Source organism: Hesperophylax consimilis, chromosome 4, assembly GCF_061612785.1.
Source record: "Hesperophylax consimilis isolate HC1 chromosome 4, BYU_Hcon_1.0, whole genome shotgun sequence".
NCBI lineage: Eukaryota > Metazoa > Arthropoda > Insecta > Trichoptera > Limnephilidae > Hesperophylax > Hesperophylax consimilis.
This window is the reverse complement of record NC_142839.1, coordinates 35,153,407-35,173,539: the sequence shown is the minus strand read 5'-3', so window position 1 is coordinate 35,173,539 and position 20,133 is coordinate 35,153,407. Positions and strand designations below refer to the sequence as shown.

General features: G+C 32.6%; 1 protein-coding gene across 3 annotated transcripts in view; it reads right to left on the bottom strand.

Moving 5' to 3' along the window:
• The window catches only part of kkv (hyaluronan synthase-like protein kkv), a 116,020-nt gene extending 105,251 nt beyond the window's left edge, over positions 1–10,769 (bottom strand). For all 3 annotated transcript variants that reach the window (XM_089630904.1, XM_089630902.1, XM_089630903.1), the window contains exon 1: positions 10,313–10,769. The gene's annotated coding sequence lies outside the window, so the exon portion shown is untranslated. The remainder of the gene's footprint in view (positions 1–10,312) is intronic.
• Between the last annotated feature and the right edge of the window lie 9,364 nt (positions 10,770–20,133).

Here is a 20,133-nt window from a genome sequence, read left to right as displayed (position 1 = left end):
AACGTAAAAAAGGGATAAAACATTATTATAAGCAATAATTATTAGCATGAAACACAAATTTAAAATTGAAAAAATTCATCAGACGGGAATTGAACCCGCACCTTCTGACTACCGGTCAGGTGCACGGAACCACTGCTTATTTGCTTTATGATTAAAAATAAATTAATTGAAGCATTGATAATAAGCGGTTAAGAATAAGCCGACGTAGCACAGTGGTTCCGTGCGCCTGACCGGCAGTCAGAAGTTGCGGGTTCGATTCCAGTCAGCGGCATTTATTTCTTCTCGGGAGGTTTTTTTCAATTTATATTTATGTTTCAGGCTAATAATTATTGCTTTTAATATTTTTTATCGTTTGTGCTCTGCATAAAAACCTGTCTTGTAAACACAAGTTTACCTTTAGTAAAAAAAATAGTAAAAAAAAGGTTTTCTCCCAGCCAACTCGATGTAATTTTGTGGGTGTATTTTAAATTATTGTATAGAATAAGCCATTTTATCGATGACTTTCTATCTAACTCAATATTCCATTGTATGGGACGGCGATTATAAATTTTCTATTTTCAAACGTAACTGTTATTCTTTCGGTTTAATTTTTCTAGAACAACTTTTCTAAATCACGCAGTTTTTACAAGACGCATCTGTCCGTAACTCGGGTCAACACGGTATTTCTATACGTCTCTAGTTACGGTATTTATAAACAAGTAAAGAAAGTATTTGCCAAGCACGTTATGTTTTTACCCCGTAAATAAATACTATTTTTAAGTAGTTACTTGCAACTATCACTATTAGAAAAATTAACTAACATTTTGATTGAGTTGCTGTTCGTTTTTTGAAAAAAGCATCAATCTTTTCCCTTTCTGTTGTTTTTTTATAAATCAAGATTGAAGAAGACAATAAAGTTTCGCAAATTAACCAACTTTTATATTATAGAGTAAAAAGTAAAATGATATTTTATAGATTCTTTATGTATAAAATGATGATTGTGCCACCCATGTACCTATAAGCTGCATTTTAACCACTGTAAGTTAAAATGGGGCGCTTTCGTGAGTTAAAAAAACCGAACGACAACTGCCACCAAGTAATTCATCTTATAAGTGATGAAGGTTGCTCTAACAATTTGGCATAGACACCAGAACAATTTCCTAGACTACTCAGACGGCAGTTATTGCTAAGTATGAACATATCATATTTTTTTAATAAGAGTGTATGTTAAAAAAACCTGCTCTTCGACGTTGGGTGCGTTATTTGATAACGTTATGGCAACACAACTTCGTAAAAACTATATGGCTAGCGGCATCTTGTTAAAGGCCGGTAGGTACCTACGTACTTCTAATGTACGACACGACCATCATAATAAATTTTAATATTATCAATGATAATTGCATTTCACAATTTTTAACCACGTAAGTGAAGGTCAGACAAGCGCATGCGCTATTTTATTTACTCTCGTAATTAAGAGAGATTTGTATAAAGACATAACCTTACTTTTTAATTGGCACTATACAGAATTCAGTTTCTTTTGCCAATCTTCAATTTGACCGGCAAAAATTTTATCACCATGAGAAATATGCCTGACTGATCGTAAATTAGACCAATTTATGGCTACTGGACTGGAATTGACGTATTTTGTAGATAAAATTATGTTTTAATATATTTTACGAAGATTAGATTTTAGTGCATTGTAATAATTATTTCTAGCTGAACAGTTACGTATTTACGGTTATAATATTAATGTTTCTTAAACATGGGATATTTAAAATAAGTACAATATTTTCAAAATTAGAATAAAGTATTATTTTAACCCTTATTATTAAACTAGTTCTAAGGCCAGTAAAAACCTTTTATGCTTTTGTTCAAATAATAATCTTTTTGTGTTTTTTATTTACTTTTTCAATCTTAACATTTAACCCCTTGAACAATTTGGGAGATATTCTTCACAAACAACAAACACGCTTAAAACTCTTTTTGGAAGATATATCTCCCAGCCTGGCAAGGTCTCATAAAATGTATGCTATCTCCTTTGTATTACGGTGATATATAATATTTAAACAGTGTTATAAAGACAGAATACAGCACTTTCAACATTTAGGATTCGAAAAATATTTGTCAAGCTTGCAAATTTTTTAACTAAGATTTTTGAATGAAACAAAAAAGTAGAGTGACAATAATTTTGATAATACCTTTGTCTAATTAAATGTTTGTTTGTTTTTCCGTGTAAACTGGAAATTACAGTTTACATAATAAAAACCATCGATAAGTGACTTTAAAACTGAAAATAATATTTGTATGTTACATATTAAATAATTTCAAAACTAGCGAATTTATCTGTAATCCAATCTAATGTAAAAATATCTTCCAGGCAATCTGCATTCTGACAGTTCACCTAAGATAAGTACATTGCAAAATGTCAGAGGCTTTATGGATTAATGTAGTTTTTGCCACAAATTTAGGTCTTTACGGTTATGTAAACCGCGAAATATATATATATATATCTTAACATATTATGTAAAACAAAATGTTACTTTAATAATAATTGTAAAATTAATTAAATTAAAATAATGATATTTTATTGAAGAAGAAGATAATACTAATAAAGCTAAACAAATGATGAAACAGAACGAGACATTGAAAAATAAAAAGGTAATGGTCTCAACTGGAAATCGAACCGCTTCTAACCTCCCGGCCATTGGACCCAATTATTTTACGTCATTATTTTTGATCTCATATTTCAAATTCATAATTAACAATATCATCTTCAACTGAGAAAAATAAGTATTGCTGATTTATTAAAATCCAGATTAAAACGAGTTTGCAGGCCGTTTCCTATTAAATTTTTGGTAACTTTTGGTACTAATACATCGGAACACGTATTCATGCACCTGCGTTTGTCCTAATAACATACAACAACAAAATGCGAAAATATTAGAATTTTTATGTTCTGACATCGCGATAACACATTTTTGTTTTACTGAAAGTTTATTAGGAAATCTATCAATTCATTCGTTAAAGGCCTGCAATCCCGTTTTTAACCGGAATACGTATAATTTGAAGAGATCCGTAAAAAAATCATTTATATTAATTTTATTGAAATAAGTTATTTCAATAAAATTGCATAACTTTCGTTGCTTAAACAGTGGATTAAAGTAACAATTATTTTCAATTAGTCAAAATAGTTTTCGCTAGAATTTTTTTAAAGGTTATTTTACAAAAGCTTTTTAGTTTGTATATTGTAAAGTGCCCTTAAGGCTATATTTCACAATAAATACTCAAACATTAACGAAATGCTATAAGCGTAGTATTTAAATATCAGAAATTATTAAATCCATGAACTAAAAAATATGCAACCAATTTTCGCTAACCTTCTTTTTCCCAACAATTATTTAAACGAAAATTTCAGAAAACATTGATCAATAATTTATTATTTTTGGTACTGTCTTACAGTTTTATACAAAAAAAGAAAGGCTCTAGAGCAAAGTACTTAACAATTTACCAGTATGAGGCTAAGTGACAGTCGAGGTTGTGGAACACCTTTTACAAAAGAATTGCTCGGCTTGCTTATGAAAAGAAAAGTTAGAGGTCATTACTTGAAATTTGGATACCTACTTTAAATAGTGGGTATCATGTATATCGTATGGTGAAAGTGAGTGTTGAGTCTTACAGATATGATTGTTAGCAATATCAATAGATTGAATACACGGCTCAAAATACATTTTCATTATTAATTTTTAACGATTTGTTTCACACGGTGGATGGGAAACTACAACAAAATTTCATGAAGCAACTTTTCTCAATTCTATGAGAAAGTTTGACTTTCGTACTGCAATATTTCTACCAAGGTTTTCCCAGCTTATTTTCAACATTTAATGTCACATAAAAATTGGTTCGTGATGTTTCAATGACATTGCGATGATGATATTAATTAAATCATTGTTATTATAGATGAGCTTTGTGTTTCACGGCTGGGTGGTTAGGATCCTTGCTTAGCCGTGACCCAAACACGCACGCATCACAGTATCTTTGAGATGTTTCAGAGAAGCATCATATTGAGCGATGACAAGAACATGCAATCGATGCCTGACCTAAGGCGTTTTTTTATAATAACTTTTGCATGAGATCTTTCTTTGTTATAAAAAATATGAAGAACATATTGAATTATTTGTTGAAAATAACGACGTAGCAAAGTGGTCCAGAGCACCTGACCAGACATCAGAAGGTGCGGGTTCAATTACCGTCGGCGGCATTTATTTTTACCCGGGAGATATTTTATATTTTTATTGATATTTCAGGCGACTAATTATTACTTATAATAACATGAACATTTATCATATCGACTGTGTTTATGTAAAACCCTTCAAGCCACATTTTTTTACAATATTACTTTTGATTGGTTTCATAAAGAATAGTTTTTCATAAAGTACATACAACATGGTAGAGTATTTTTTCCTAAATAAACCATTTTTAATACTAAATTATAAATTGATGCAAATAACTTCTTTAGGGTTGTTTCGAGAAAGCTGTAGTTGAAATTACTCAATCACCAACTATCTAATAATTATAAATAGAATTAAAATATTTTCAATCAAAGTTTTGAATTGATTGTATAAATTTGAAAATATTGGTTTTTGTCGTCTCCTGTAGAGTTTCCATCTTTTGGTTTGGGGGGTTTTACCAAACCATCTTCAATTTATTTTATTTTAATTAATCCGTCGTAAGAGAGTGTCTGAACCAAAAGATTACATTTATCAACATATACCTAACTAATTTATATTCCAAAAAAAATTCACACTTCGTGTCGTTTCAAAATAAATTGTTAACTGAGTTAACTATTGGTCATAATGATGGTAATCCGCTTTTTTTATATAATTATTGTTTAATAATGTTGCTTGTCTAGACTCTCTGTTTGGTCCTGCATATTTCCTTATGAACACGCATTTTTGCCATTTTAATATAAAGTTTATTTAAATTTCAAGGTGATCGAGTAATAATACAGATATTTGAAGAGGATTTTGATTACATATTATTATAGTGGTATACCTGTTTATCTTCTAAACCTTAAACAACAATAATTGAAATAACTCTTTTGTGCTCACATCAATATATTTTAGATATTTTTCACGCTTGTGAAATTTCCACAGACCGGAGACGTAATCAAATAAATGATGACTGAATGCAAGGAATCTTAGATGACTGTATTGTATAGTAGGTACTTGAATAGAAGAAGATGACTGATGTTTCGAAATAGTGTTAGCATTTGATTGAGTTAGGAGGTAACTGGTTTGATTCTTTTCGCATATTGATAAAGAAAACATATACTTTTGAAGAAAAACAAACACTAATATTGTTGAACACATCAGAAATAACGCAATTTTACGCGTCATCAAGAAGTGGTTTCAATAATAAGGACCTGCATGTTACTTCTGATCACTGGAAGACCAATTTTGAAAACCTTTATAAAAATATCCTTTATAAGGCACGAATATCTGAAAACTAGAATCTTAACATTTATTATAAGTATTTTGTAAATATTGCATCACGAGTAAAATTAATATACAATATATATACTGTCTATCTATATGTATATATATCTGTCTGTGCGCTGAGTTCTTCTAAACGACGCAACGGATTTTGATAGGGTTTTCATTATCATTTAGAATGTTTTTTCCGGAAGGTTTGTATTTATGATACAAGAACATTTTATTTTTAAAAATTACAGAAAAGTCGATGTTTTGTAATGAATTTTTAAAAAATACATATTTTCGGGCGCTTAAATTTACTTAGATACTTCAAAACAATGTACTACGGAATTGTATCTCTTAAAAAGTCAATTTTACACCAAACCATTTATAAGTCCCCGAGCAACGCCGGGTAAACGTTAGCTAGTATCTATATAAATACACGTCTTTTGATTTGTGTCAAAACATAGTAAAACTGCCTCTCCCCCCCCCCATCACCCCTCCACCATGACCTTTTTACACTCCTGCTTTGCTTTATTTCCTGTCAACCTTTTCTAGTTGTAACGTAAAACAATAATGTCACCTCCTTCATATTTGTTTGATACCCATTTAGTTTTGTTTTAACCTTACTTCTACTAAGCATTTATTATAACTACTATTTTTATGCTTGTTTTTAAACCTTTTCTCTATTACTGTACCTTTGTGTGTTCTACAGGGTTTTACATTTTTTTGTTATTTTGAATAGCCCGCTATTTCGGTAGATGTTACTTTTGAAGCTGTCATTTTTTGACATTTGATAAGTAGAAACTACGCCATTAATTAAAATTGTACGATACACGCTTCAACAACGCATTGAAATTATTAAAATTCACTTGAGGGAATCAAATGCAAATCATCTTGAGTGATGAGGCCCATTTCCACCTAGGTGGCTTCGTCAACAAGCAAAATTGTCGCATCTGGGGCTCGGAAAACCCAAGAGTTATTGTTGAAAAGCCTCCTTATCCTCAACGTGTGACTGTTTGGTGCGGTTTATGGTCCGGCGGAGTCATTGGACCTTACTTTTTCGAAAATGAGGCTGGAGCAACAGTTACGGTGAATGGATTGCGCTATTTAGAGATGATTAATGATTTTTTATGGCCAGAATTAGATGGTATTGATCTGGATAACGTTTACTTTCAACAAGACGGCGCGGAAGTGCCACACAAGCAACAAAAAAATTGATCTTTTACGATTGAATATCAAAATAATACCTCTTATTGTAAAACCCTGTATGTCTGTGGTCCCCAACCACCGGTACCGATCTGTGGAGCAGATGATACCGGGCCGCGAAAAAAACTTGGTCTGTTGAAAACATCTTTACGCTAAGTAACCGCCGACACAATACCGTTGAAGAAAAAAACTCCTTACGACCCGTGCTGACACACGACGTTCTAGAATATTAACATTTAATTTAACCACGAACCGACAAAAAGGTTGGAGACCACTGTAATCTATGGTAGTAAGGTCTGTAATATATTGTTGTACAACTGTTTTGTGTCGACCATGAAAATAATGATATAAACGTGAACACAATAAAAGTCAAATCCGTAAGAAAAGCAGCACTGAATAGCTTAACTATAAAAATATATAAAAGCTTTTTAGTGCAAAATCTCACTAATAAATCACTACTAATATTTTAATATTATACCTACTCAAAATCACCTCAACGCTCTCTAAGAACATTAATTTCTCCAAGTTTTTATTCTATGAATGTATCATTTTGTATTAGCAAACTTTTTGTTCTTTCCGATTACCATAACCTACCTAACTACCTTTTAAAAGAATTTTTTACAGCTTTAAACTTTCGCCGTTTTCAAGGGAAATAATAAGAATAATTCAAGTGCTGTGACGAAACTGAAAGCTTGAAAAGACTATAACCCTGGGATTGTCACTATCGATAAAGCTTAAAACGTTTTATCCGAAGGCCGTCGTCTTTCATTGGGTTTTGGCGACCGGATACGTAATCATTAGTTCATTTCAAAAGGTTATAAAAAAACGTATTATTAATCTCTGAAACCGGCTCACTCGTACCAAGGTTGGATAATGTCTGTGGGTGAAGGAGTTACATACCGAAACGTATCTTATTAAATGTAATACAAAATACATTTCGTTTATTACACGTGGTGCAGAAATATTTTTATTTACTTTTATACCGCTCAAGAGTTTCAACTGCCAGTAGATAATGGGAGAACTACCTCGGTGATTGGGGAATATTGTGACGTTAAAGGGAATGAGGAAGTGAAGAACATGAGAAAGAGAAAGGTAGGAGATACATCGCTTTTCCAATCTAGTCATTAAATAAGGCTACTGTCATTTCAAACAACAATGCTTAAATGTAAAATTTCTGTCTTTCACCAAAGTGTAATTAAGAGTTTATACCGCTCTGCATCTGAACGAAACTGATGATAGTGTAAGTATCAAGGAAGACTTTCATAAAACAGCTGATGATACACTAACTTCTGCATAAATTCACTTGTGCAAAATGTTTGAGTCACGATACTACCTTGTTAGATATTGCTATAATTATATTTATCCTGTATCCGAATATATACGGGTAAGTATGCCTAAAGTAGACGCGTGGGTTTTAGATGTTGTAGATTCACATCAACACATCCCCAGGCAGGTATGAAGTATTGTGGTATATCCGAGGATACTGAAACATCCATGACTCATTAAGGAAGGATATTTGGTAACTTGCTGTCAAAGAGTGAATTTTATATGCGTCACTTTTATTCCATTGCACCTTGAAAATCAGGCTCCTTGACATGTGTGCAATTTTAAAATATAAATGTCACAAACGTGATCAGTCTAGTTGTTAGATTAGTTTTCGATTTGACAGGCTGTAATTATACTGCACGACGGAATGTTTTAGTTCAATATGTTTGCAAGGTTGTCTACTAATGTAAGAATTTATCGATGTGGTATTATATGCAATAATGGTACATTCATTTAAAACAAAACCTTTGCCAAGTACAGGTTTCGCGCTTGCTCTATTTAAAAAGCGTTGAGTATTTTAGATTGCATTGTCTACGGAATTTTCAGGTACTAGTACAGGACACATTTTCATCAATGTTGGTTTTTATCACCATTATAAAATTAAATTTAAACTGATTCTTAGTGGACTCCTCGTCAATTATTGAAAAAAGATATGAAATCTTTCATTGAGGACATTCTATCATGCTGAGAACATATAATGAGTTCAGATATGAAATTATTTGTTATTATAATTATTATTATCTAAGACACTTCGCATGAAACTTTCGATACCAAATATGTTTTTTATAAGAGCAAACACTGAAACGTTTCTTTCATATTTGTTAAGGCGAAGTTTAATGCCAAATCACTATTTTGATTAATCTTTATAACGAATAGGTGTACATTATGGATACCAAAAAATATGCTTTTGATAAATTGAAAGTTTTCCTATCGCTTCGCTTGAGTAGAATACAAATAAAAAAATTAATTACTCTATAAAAAATATAAATTCAAACTACTAAACAACTTTAAAAAATACAGTATTATAGCTAAGATTATCTGTGACAGTTTTACTTGATTAACTTTTTTCTTTCTTATAAAATTATTTACAAAATAAATAAAAACAAGTTTTTTGCTTGAAATCGAACGTTACTAGACTCCGTTTGTCAAGCGATTTTAATGCCTATTACCTACGATATAAGTTATACCAAAAATATGCACATTTTTGTGCAGTGTAGCTTCCTCTTAAGACAACTAAAAAATACAGTTTTGTATCTTCTGAAAAGATAGCACAAAAATTAAATATTACACGTATCAAAATTCAGATTTCTTATTATTTCTTATTTGCTCAACTTGGCGTGGGTCGGTGGGTTCATGTTTATGAAATTACTAAAATAAAACTATACCGAAGCCTTAAACGCGTTTCCATATTTTTCTTCATCAATAATTATCGTTTCTAAATACCTTAATACTTGCATATTCAACGAATAACCGGATAATTTCAACACATATAATAGAAGGTTGGATTTCACTTAAACTTGTAATAATACATGCTTTTAGCGCGGTATTACATCGCACCTGCATACCGACATACATTAGAATGTATCTAACATTCACCCCTAAAAGCATTACACAATGTGTGACTTGAGTTATTTATGCACAAGAAAATAAACATAATCGCTCGATGAACGTAATAACTAACTTACAGATATGATATTTTTAGTCATATCTTATCGCGGTATTATATCGCACCTGGATACCGACATACATTAGAATGTATCTAACATTCACCCCCAAAAGCATTACACAATGTGACTTGAGTTATTTATGCACAAGAAAATAAACATAATCGCTCGATGAACGTAATATCTAACTTACAGATATGAGTATATTTTTACTCATATCTTTAAGTTATTTGAAATTCACTAACGTTCGATTTAAACAATTTCTGCATTCATATAAAATTGTCGAACATTTATTTAAACATGATACCTACTGGCAAATTTGTAGTCAATTATATGGCTTTGTTATCGCAATTTTTAGTTGTGTATCTTAAAGATTACTTTGATGCGATCCAACGATAAGAAAGTTTACCATGAGTAGAAGATTCAGTTATGTTTAAGGCATTTTAACTACATTTTCTAATTCTAAATAAAAATAGTTAAAAAGTCACAGTTTTGCATGGATCACTGGGCTACAGGGGTTATCAATGATTTACAACGCTATCATAAGAACACATGCAAGTTTCGTAAGCTTAAAATATTATTTTAATCGAAGCAGATATTCATTGTAAGACAATATTTAGATTTTAAGAAATGCCGATAAAATATGAAAGTAAAATTACTCACCGTTCTTGTTGATTTCGACACCTGGGATTCGCTTTTCGGCGAGAATCCGTTGTTTGTATCCAATTTGTTGTTCTAGAAGCAGCAACTCAATATCAGAAGAAACCGCGCCAAAGACTTTCACCTGTTCGGTTGGCTTCTCACTTATGACTACTGATACACTTTATAAACCCACTTACGGGGCCGTATAAAGTCGCACAATATAACCAAACAAACTTAAACTTTGTAACGCATTTTCAAAAATAGAACTTATATATTTACGAAGTTTGAAGGGGGCTAAATTTATCGTGGTTTGAATACATGTTTTTCTAATTCACAGGCTTGAGAGTCTAGTTGCCCAGACAGCTGTTTTCGCGGAAGGTGCTCGAGTGGGAGGTTTTAGGGGGGGTGGCGTGTGATCGCGCGAACTGCGCGCCGCGGACGTTCAGCAACGACTGGAAGATTCAAGCAAACCAGCGGAAAGATGCCGACTCCGCCGATAGCAGACACACCGACAAGGCGAGCGGGCGATGGCAGCGAGCGGGAAGGCGGCAAACTCGAATCTTGTCATTTATTTTCAGACATTTCAACACGCGAATCAAAAGTGAAGAGAGCCCCGTCTCTTTCTGGCTGCCGCGGACCGGGCCCGGAGTTACGTGATTGTTTCGCGCGATGCATAATACCTCCAAGAATTTACGTGTTTAGCGGTATATTCTTTTATTCAAATCATAAAAAATATGCAAAAAAAAACTATAACCTAAATTCAAATACATGTTTTTTTATTGAAATTGTAACGCAAATAACCAAATAAATAAAATATTACTTAGCATTATTATTAACTAATTTAATTACCCAATTAGTAGAAAAATATTATCGGGTCTGTCAAGAGAGCTAGTCTATTTTCTAATACTTAAGAAATAATAAAGGTACGTACAATATAATTGCTTAAAATTAGTAGGTATTGTTACAAAAACTTTCCAATGACTAAAATATTAGAATATTGAAGATAAAATCTGAAGGAAATTTAAGAAAACTTTAAATCTATAAAAGCTGAATATAGTTTATTGCTAAATGGAACAAACACAAGCGTTTAATTTAATATATTGCTAAATGGAAGAAACACAGGTATTTAATATAATATTTTGTTAAATGGAACAAATACGAGTGTTTAATTTAATATATTTTTAAATGGAACAAACACAAGTGATTAATATTATATATTTTTAAATACAACAAACACAAGTGTTTAATTTAATAATATTTCAAACCACAAAAGTGATTGCTTTCTTCAATAACAAAACTTACCAAATGTGAGATGCCAAATAGGTTATCGAAAACAATTATTGTTGTTTGATTTCAACGATACAAGTGTCTTTTTTCCGAATTTTCCAAAGTTTTATGACAGAAAGTCTTTGTAAAATTGCGTGACTCCAGAGCTAAACATTCGACAGTTTTAATGCTTCAGACATCGCACAAATAGATGTGATGCCTTTATAGGCAATGTTTTTGCCTTGAAGGGAAAACAGACGTATTTATTTTGGAACAACCCGAAATTTTTCCAAGGACCTATGTTATGAGCTTCTATACCAATTTTCAAGCATTTTTATAACCTTGACATGATAGATACCTACCAATCATACAATAGCTGTTTGTTTTTCAAATAGACTAACTGTATAAATAATTGAAACAATATTAAACATTGGACATTGGCAGTTTATAAGGCGCTGCGTAGGCACCAATTAATTAATAACAATAATTTAATATTTTTACCGTTTCTTTATAATGCGTGACACACAAATTTCTGCGTCAGACAAAAAAAAACAGTAAAAAACTGTGTCCACCCTGAAACAAACCTGTCACAAGAATTACAAAACGTCCGAAAAGACAGTGAAGCATTTTTAACCTTATGCTCGTGTGGTATAGAGTCGATTGTTCTTTGGTTAAAGATGCTGTCAGAAGTCAGAACTCAAGTGTGAGGATTGAATTCAGATTTTGTGTTTAGAAAGTGACGCGCATTTACAACGCGCTATTTAAATGCTGAAACAGGGTTGACACAAATTAAAATGTCGTGCAATTTTTTCGTTGTTGTCAGTAATTATTGTAAAATTTTCAATGAACCAACTAAACTTACTTTTTATATAATTTTTATTTTTATTTATTACAGCGACTATTTAAACATTGTACATACAAAATATCATAGTAAATGTATTTCTTAGTCCTCCTAACTAAGGCGACCTGTGTTGAGGCGGACTTTAGTTATTCATTTCAATTTCATTTATTTTCTTTGTCATTTTTAATGTTTTTTTAAAGTTTTTTTCATTAATCTCTTTCAGCCATATTTTTATTCTTGATTTGAACCATTCAAATTTTCTATTTGCTTTATATCTTTGAGCGGGAAGTTGATGTTTGATATTGGGGGGTATCTACTGAGGACGTGCCCTGAGTGATTTTCCTAGATAATTCATTTTCCAGAACAGTAGGCATTTATTTATTTATTTTTTTTTTTAATTATGTTTTGTATTAGAACATACATAATACCCTGATAAAAATAAAATGAAAAGTTAAATTAAAAAATGCTCGTTCTAATGTCATATTTTGTACCCACGTGATTTTGATAAATATGTTAAGTTAATTTATGTAAGTACAGTGAATAAAATATAAATATAACGTACATACTCGTAATCATATAGTGCAGAGAATAATTAAATGCTCGTGTAAGAATATACGCACTGGATAGGAAAGAAAGATAAAACAAAAAGTAGGTACCTATGCCTACTTATATTATAATGGCAATACTTTTTTCGACGTTGTCTCTTGCGAACCTTTTCAAGTTACTATTGCAAGTTATTCTACAAACATTCTTAACACACAGATGTCTGTGCGTACAGTTAATTAATACAAATTTTAAACAAATAAATTTAATCAATATTATATTATTATGTTACGATCTAATATAAATATAAATGAAAATGGGAATTGATTTTCAAAAATTATTAAATAAGAAAATTATGCATTTAGACCTCGGAATTTATATACAAATGAAAACTAATTTCCAATAAAAGTTAATAAAGCTTTCATATATTTTCAGTAATTTCATGTGTCCGAGACAACCCTGTCTTGCCGGCCCGTGTGACACGATGATGGAGAGCGGTGATTGGTCGCTGATGGTTGGTGACTGCTGACTAGTGCTGCTAGTGGGGTGGTGACGTAACAGCTCCCACGGGCGGCTGCCATTTTTAGTGCTGTCCGCTAAAGTCTACAGGACCAAGTAAACGTGACAAAGGGGCGGGAAACCATTTTATTTAGTACGTACAAACATGATTATTTCGACGGCCAAAAAACGATTGACGTTTTCGCGAAAACGTCAATCGTTTGTTGTCTAGGTCGATGTGTAATAGTATATAGAGATTATAGTTTAATTCATTAGCAACTTACATTTATTGGATACGCTTATGAAAATATGACATTTTGATTGTTTTCTCCAAGTTTTAAACCTAAAACTAACGCGCAGTACAATATTGATGCCGCCTGAGATGTCAGGGCTTCACGTTATATTATTATAATCGCGCCAGTAATATGTGTGTCATTCCCCTTGTGCATTCACAATTCAGTGCTCTACGCTTTCTTTCCCGATTTTAATCGAAATATATCGATTATTTTTTTTTTTTTAATCTGAAAATTTTAAATCTTTTTTAAATTCACAGTTTCGTATCTTGGAGCCTAGGATGAGTTGTAACATATATACCCTTCTTCAAAATAATACTTGGTTAACTCTGATTTAATAGTCTCTGAAATCTGATCCCGTTTACGGACACGTGTCGAATCCGGATAGACATTTTTAAATTTGCCTACAACGAAAGAAAAATCATTCACAACCATTAATTAATACCTTAAAATGATATAATAATTAGTATAAAAAATAAAATGGATTAACACATTGTTTTTTATGGGAATACCGCACAAAAGTTCCAACTGCTCCCAACCATCTGGAGGCAGTGAAACTATGACATCCCCAATTGGAGTATGTTGTGAGTATTGACTATTAAGATCTGGTCACCAAAGACGGCTAAAGCCATTTCAAGCAACGTTTCAATTCTGAATAGTGTTTTTATTTTTACCAAATTTACTTGCGCACCCCGGGGTCCAGAACCTTACCCCTTGACCACAGAGGTCGTCAAAAAGCTATGCTACATAGCCAAATAATAAATTCAAACCGATGAAAAGCAAATTTTTTTGTTATTATTTTTCTTCGTACAATGATTAAGTTCACAAAAAATCCTGACTGTAACTAAACAACAATGCACCCGTAAATAATATCACAAAAATCCTAAAATTAGCACCGTAGCACAAAAAAACACGAGCTGCCACTGCTTGTGGAAGCAAAACAACATTTTCTTTGGACAACATATTACCAAACACGTGTTTTTAATATAAGCCAACTAGAATCCAATTAAAATCCACACGGAAAATATCTGGACGCCAACAATAACAAATTTAAAATTCCAAAATCGAGAACATGCAGTTTTCCCGAGTTGCGTCAAATTGATGGATTAAGTTGCAATAAAGCAGGTTCGTTTTTTTACTTTACAACAAATTAGTAGTAAGGATATCGGGCGGTTGTTGCTCACCTCTGAGCGCGTTGTTGAAAGGAATGGAGTTAGCTGTTGGCTGTAGGAATGATAGTTGTGGCTGTTTTATATTCCTATCACAGTCGTGACGTTGTTATTTGAAATGTACGCCGAAAGCCATTTCATAATAATATAAGCGTGCAAGTGTGTCGATTCTAAGGAATTTTAATTTTGTAAAGAGGGGAAGTAGTTTACCGTTTCGAAGATTTTTTATAAAGTATCCGTTCCTTATAATACGTAGCACTTGACAAAAAAATGGATTTGGATAATACCTTATGAATTAAAAAGTAAAATGTTTTCATCGGCTTTTAATTACTTGAAAAAGTGATTTCAATTGGAAGTTAAAAAGAACCTGCTTTTTATTTATATCTAATAACAACTTACCTGTCGACAAAGATGACAATTGGAGATGCATTTTTGAGGCTGTCGTAATCTAGGCTGTCTAGTAAAAAAACGCTGTAAGCTTTATTACTACAATATGAAAATATCAGAAATATAAAAAAATGCAATGTTTTTGTGTGAATGCAACAAAAAGCCGAAAATCCTTTTATGAAGAAATCCATGTCATTCACATTTCTGTGCGTGCCAAAGAAATTCCCTAGTTCGATTAGCAATGAGTTTCATCGACGTGAAGGCCGGCCAAGAGCTACTGACGGACATAGCCTACATTTCGAAAAATGTTCCAAATATTTTAGTTTGCGTCACGCTTGGTCGTGATCAGTCGTGATCGTCTTCAAACAATATCTAGTATTCCATAGAATGGTGAAATTCTAATATCAAAATAATTATTTGGAATCGTCAAGATATGTAACATTTTACATAAATTTCATTGAAGCATAATATTTATCAAAATTTAAAAGTTTGTTCGAAAATTCTAACGACATTATTTGAATTCTAAAGCATTGGATACATTCCGCGTGTCGTCCCTTTAAAATTAATTGCCGCCTTTTTTGCGTGTACGTAAATACTTATTTTAAAATACCGCTAAGAAAGTCTGTAAAGATGTACATAAAAACTGAATTATTAGTCATTTTTCGACCAAAATAAAAACCACAATGTAATAAATAATTTTATATACCGCATAACTCGTTTTATGAATTCCACGGGACCTGTGAAACTTACTTCGATTAACGAACCCATTTACGGAAATTATTACTTTTTAAATTACGTTTGACTTGGGACTTGCGACGTAGGAAATCGTTAAAAATATAAATAAAAAACCTGTAGATGCGTACAGTAATTTGAAGAGTGAAAATATATACATTTTTAAATTGGATAGGTACCTAGTTAGTTTCACAAATTAATGAAAGAAGAAAACCACAGATAAACCACAAGTTCTTATTCGGGTAGATTTCTTTTTAATAGCAAAATAAAAATAATGAGCAAACGATGAACGAAAATGTGTTTTTTCAACTAATTAACATCTAGTTTTTTTTAACTAAAACGTGAGTATGTACGTATCAGGTTGTCATTTGGAAGTGAAAGGAAAACTTATTTTTGCAAACTTAAACCAGTTTAGGCAGTTTTATCAAATTTCATGTTTTCAGTTACCAACATGTATGTTGATAAAAACAGCAAATTAAAGGTGAAATAAAAGTTTACTTTAAAACTGTTTTACAGGTTTATTTAAATCCCCACATTTTTTTTATTTTTAAGTGAATAGTGAAACCTGTTATTTAAAACAGAAACCCAATTAATGAAATATTTGATTAAGCCAACGAAAAAAAATATTATAAATTATCTACAGTAGCGACACCTCCATAAATAAACCACTCACGACACCTCCTGCTACATACACAATGTACATTTGCACTTGTGCGATAGAGACTATCGGATAGACAATATATTATTTTATTTACCAAACATAAATAAAAACGATTTTTAATGTTTTATTGGAATAACTCTTTTTTTACATTCGAAGGTTATACCAATTAATGATTTTTTACTGTATTCAAATCATCTTGAATATAATCAAGTTTTTTTGCATAAAATATACAATATACAGGTAAAGAACAGTGTCCCGGTGTGACTTTGTTTTTTAGTAAAAATCTACAGTTTGAAGAAATTTTGCACACTTGACCTTCGAAAGAAGAGGAAGTTTACTGAAATTTCGAAAAACCACTCCATCCACTTGCTCCACTCTTAAATTGAAGCAGAATTTTGATACTTCTTGATAAAGTTGTTGGCGGCTGACCCCGTGAGGAATTCAACCGAGATTCTGAAACTCCCATTAACTTACCTCTTACCCCTCCAGGCTTCATTGAAAGGTTCTTGCTATTTGATAGGAAATTACCAAATTTGAAAGGGTGAATGGTTGTACCTTGCTCGGTTTTTTGACCGTACACTATGTACGGGCCACGGAAATGAGGAGCATAAAAGTGTGTTTGACGAAGTTGAGGAAGTGCTGGTGGGGACTGTGAAGTCGAAGGCGAGTCGAATTTTATTGAGTAAAAGGGTCTAAACTTCCTATTTTTAGAACGACAGATTCACTGTCTGAAATTTGGGGGATCTGGGGGCTTTGCAGGGGGTCCAGGAAGGAATCTTTTGACAAAATCCTCCTCCATTATTCACAAAATTATAAACAAAAAATTAAGAAAATTTTATAAATATCTGGAAATCAGCGGCGAAAAGTGACTCCTGGAAGATCAGGGGGAGAAAAATCTTCAATGCACAACACACTACATTTTTTTGGCATAAAACAGAAAAAGATTGGTTTTGGATTATTTTTCGAAGAAGCAAAACAACTGATGACACCTAAATGTTATTGTTGCAATCAGAAATTGGGACTAATAGTTCAATTTTTTTTGTTAGACCCCTTCCAGCTGCGTAGTGCTTTCATTTGTTTCTCTGCACAGATAACTTATATACGGTCACTGGAAACCAAATGGAAACTCATTTTGCTTGAGGAACAAGCGGAAAACTGGTAAATCTACTACACAGAGAACCCAAAAAATACTTTTGTTTTGATTTGACCATTTTCATAAATAATTAGTGTTGTATTCCCACAAACAGTTCTCCAACTCGTTGTGGATGGAGAATGAAGAATAAGTTCTTTGTGTTAAATCAGGGATTTATTATATTTTTAGCGTATTACAATGGTGACTCGATAGTCAACCTAACTAGGAGCTGGCTAAATAAGATCTGAAAACTCCAAGTTTGTCTGAGAGAATTCTAACTGGCCCTGGCTACTAGCTGCCATCTTGCGGACTTCCAAGCAAGCTCTTTGCACTGCCCTCTATAAGTGCATCTGTGAAGCTCTTAGCTAACTCACTTCCCAACAATTAGCATCGAACATCAAAATTCTAGAAGACTTGTTCACTTCATCACATTGTTAATCTTCATAGACAATAGAAAAAAGGGAGATATTATCGTATGAAATTGTCCATACTATCACCGAGCTACGACCAAACTGCACATAATAACAAAGGGCCAGAGCCGATGAAAGTTACGCATTTGGTGTGTAGGTAGAAACAAAGGCGTGACGCCACTGTGCGTAAATGCAATGAGTATTTCTGAGATTTCTCTGCCTGAAGGAGTATGGCTACTACTCTTGACTCTATCCTACTACTTTTTCTTAGGTATGCTCAGAAAGAACTATCTACAGGTCATAGTGGAAACATTAATTTCTGTATTACCTAGATGGTTATCAGCTTCACAGATAGCATATACTGTTTTATCTCCCAGCTTGCAGTACTTACTTGCCAACGGTCGTGCCAGTGGAAAGGGCAATTTTGCTGAACAGAATGAATTTGGATATCGACATATTTAGCATCAGTGAAGATGCTTTAAAACGGAAAGCCATGCTGCTGGTAGTACAATAGGTACCCTTAGAAGCTTTTAAAGTTTCTCTATTGTTTCTTTCTCCCTGGTACCTCGGAGTTGGCCTCGGTGGTGGCCTCATGGGCAAATGGGGGCTGAGGGTAGAAATGGAAATTTAAAAAAAAAAATACAGTGTGTGGCAAGCCTACGCACGACGGAAGTGAAACTTTTAGTATTCTTCTCTCTCTCTTTTCATTTCATTCTCTCTTTTTTTCTGTCTATTGACATATTTATAAGTAGCATGTGATAAAAAAAAATTTATAAGTTATAAAAATATGGGATTCGAACCCGGGTCCTGCATAACGAGTGTCGAACGCTCTGCCTCTAGACCGCAGTTATTACGTATTCGACCAAAATATCATATAGTCAAAATATCTCAAAGTCGCAGCACGAGAGCATTTTATCACTTTAAAAAAAAAATTTATTAAAAAAATCACAAAAAGAAAAAAAAAATTAGTTAAAGCGGGGATCGAACCTCGGTTCTTCACGACGACAGTCGGGCGATCCGCCTCTAGACCGCGAAGCTGAGTTCGGAGGGTGACCTAAAGTAGGTATATAATATTGGCTCGGCTCCTATAGCGAAATGATCACGGTTTTTTCGTGACGGTCATGAGTTGGTTTTACTCCGGTCCTCGAAATTGCATAACGCGCGTAAAGAAGTTTCACTTCAAAAATTCCTTAATGGTATCAAATGAGTTGTATGTACAATCTTGGAGACAAATTGTGCAATTAGTGATTAGGTATAATTCATGGATTAACGGTATTTTTTGGTTTTGATAATATTTTTTCAAAAATCCTTAAAATTAATAAACATAACTAGAGAAAAGAGATTTTTATTTTATTTTGAATACAGCAATCCCAGGTTGCAAATAATTTTAGAATATTTAAAGCCCACCCACTTCAATCATTGTAAGGGCCCGTTCCCACTTCCGTTTTCAAATCGGAGGCGTGTCCCATTTTAAAAACGGATGGCCAATGGCCCTGTTCACACTACCGTTTTAAAAACGGACCATACTCTACGAAAAAAAATAATTGTCGATTCAACAAAAACATGTTATTTGCTCATTATTCAGTAATGGTGCGCAATGGACGACGATGAAGCTCTTGTTGTCATGTGGTACTTATTAAATAGAAGGAAAAAAGTGAAAAGAAAATTTTGGGTACACCCAATCATAGCCGAATGATTTTCTGTAGGAATTTTTCCAAGTGTTAATTGGTGAGTTAAGAAGTGATGAACTAAAGTTCTTTAATTATTTTAGAATAATAATGATTGGATTATTTATATAGCGCCGTTTTCACCATGAAAAATCACCTCAAGGGCGCTTAATGGCTTAAGAGAATGTCTATCACTTCCTTTAACCATCTACTGGAATGAGTTTCAGAGAGCTTAACATATCA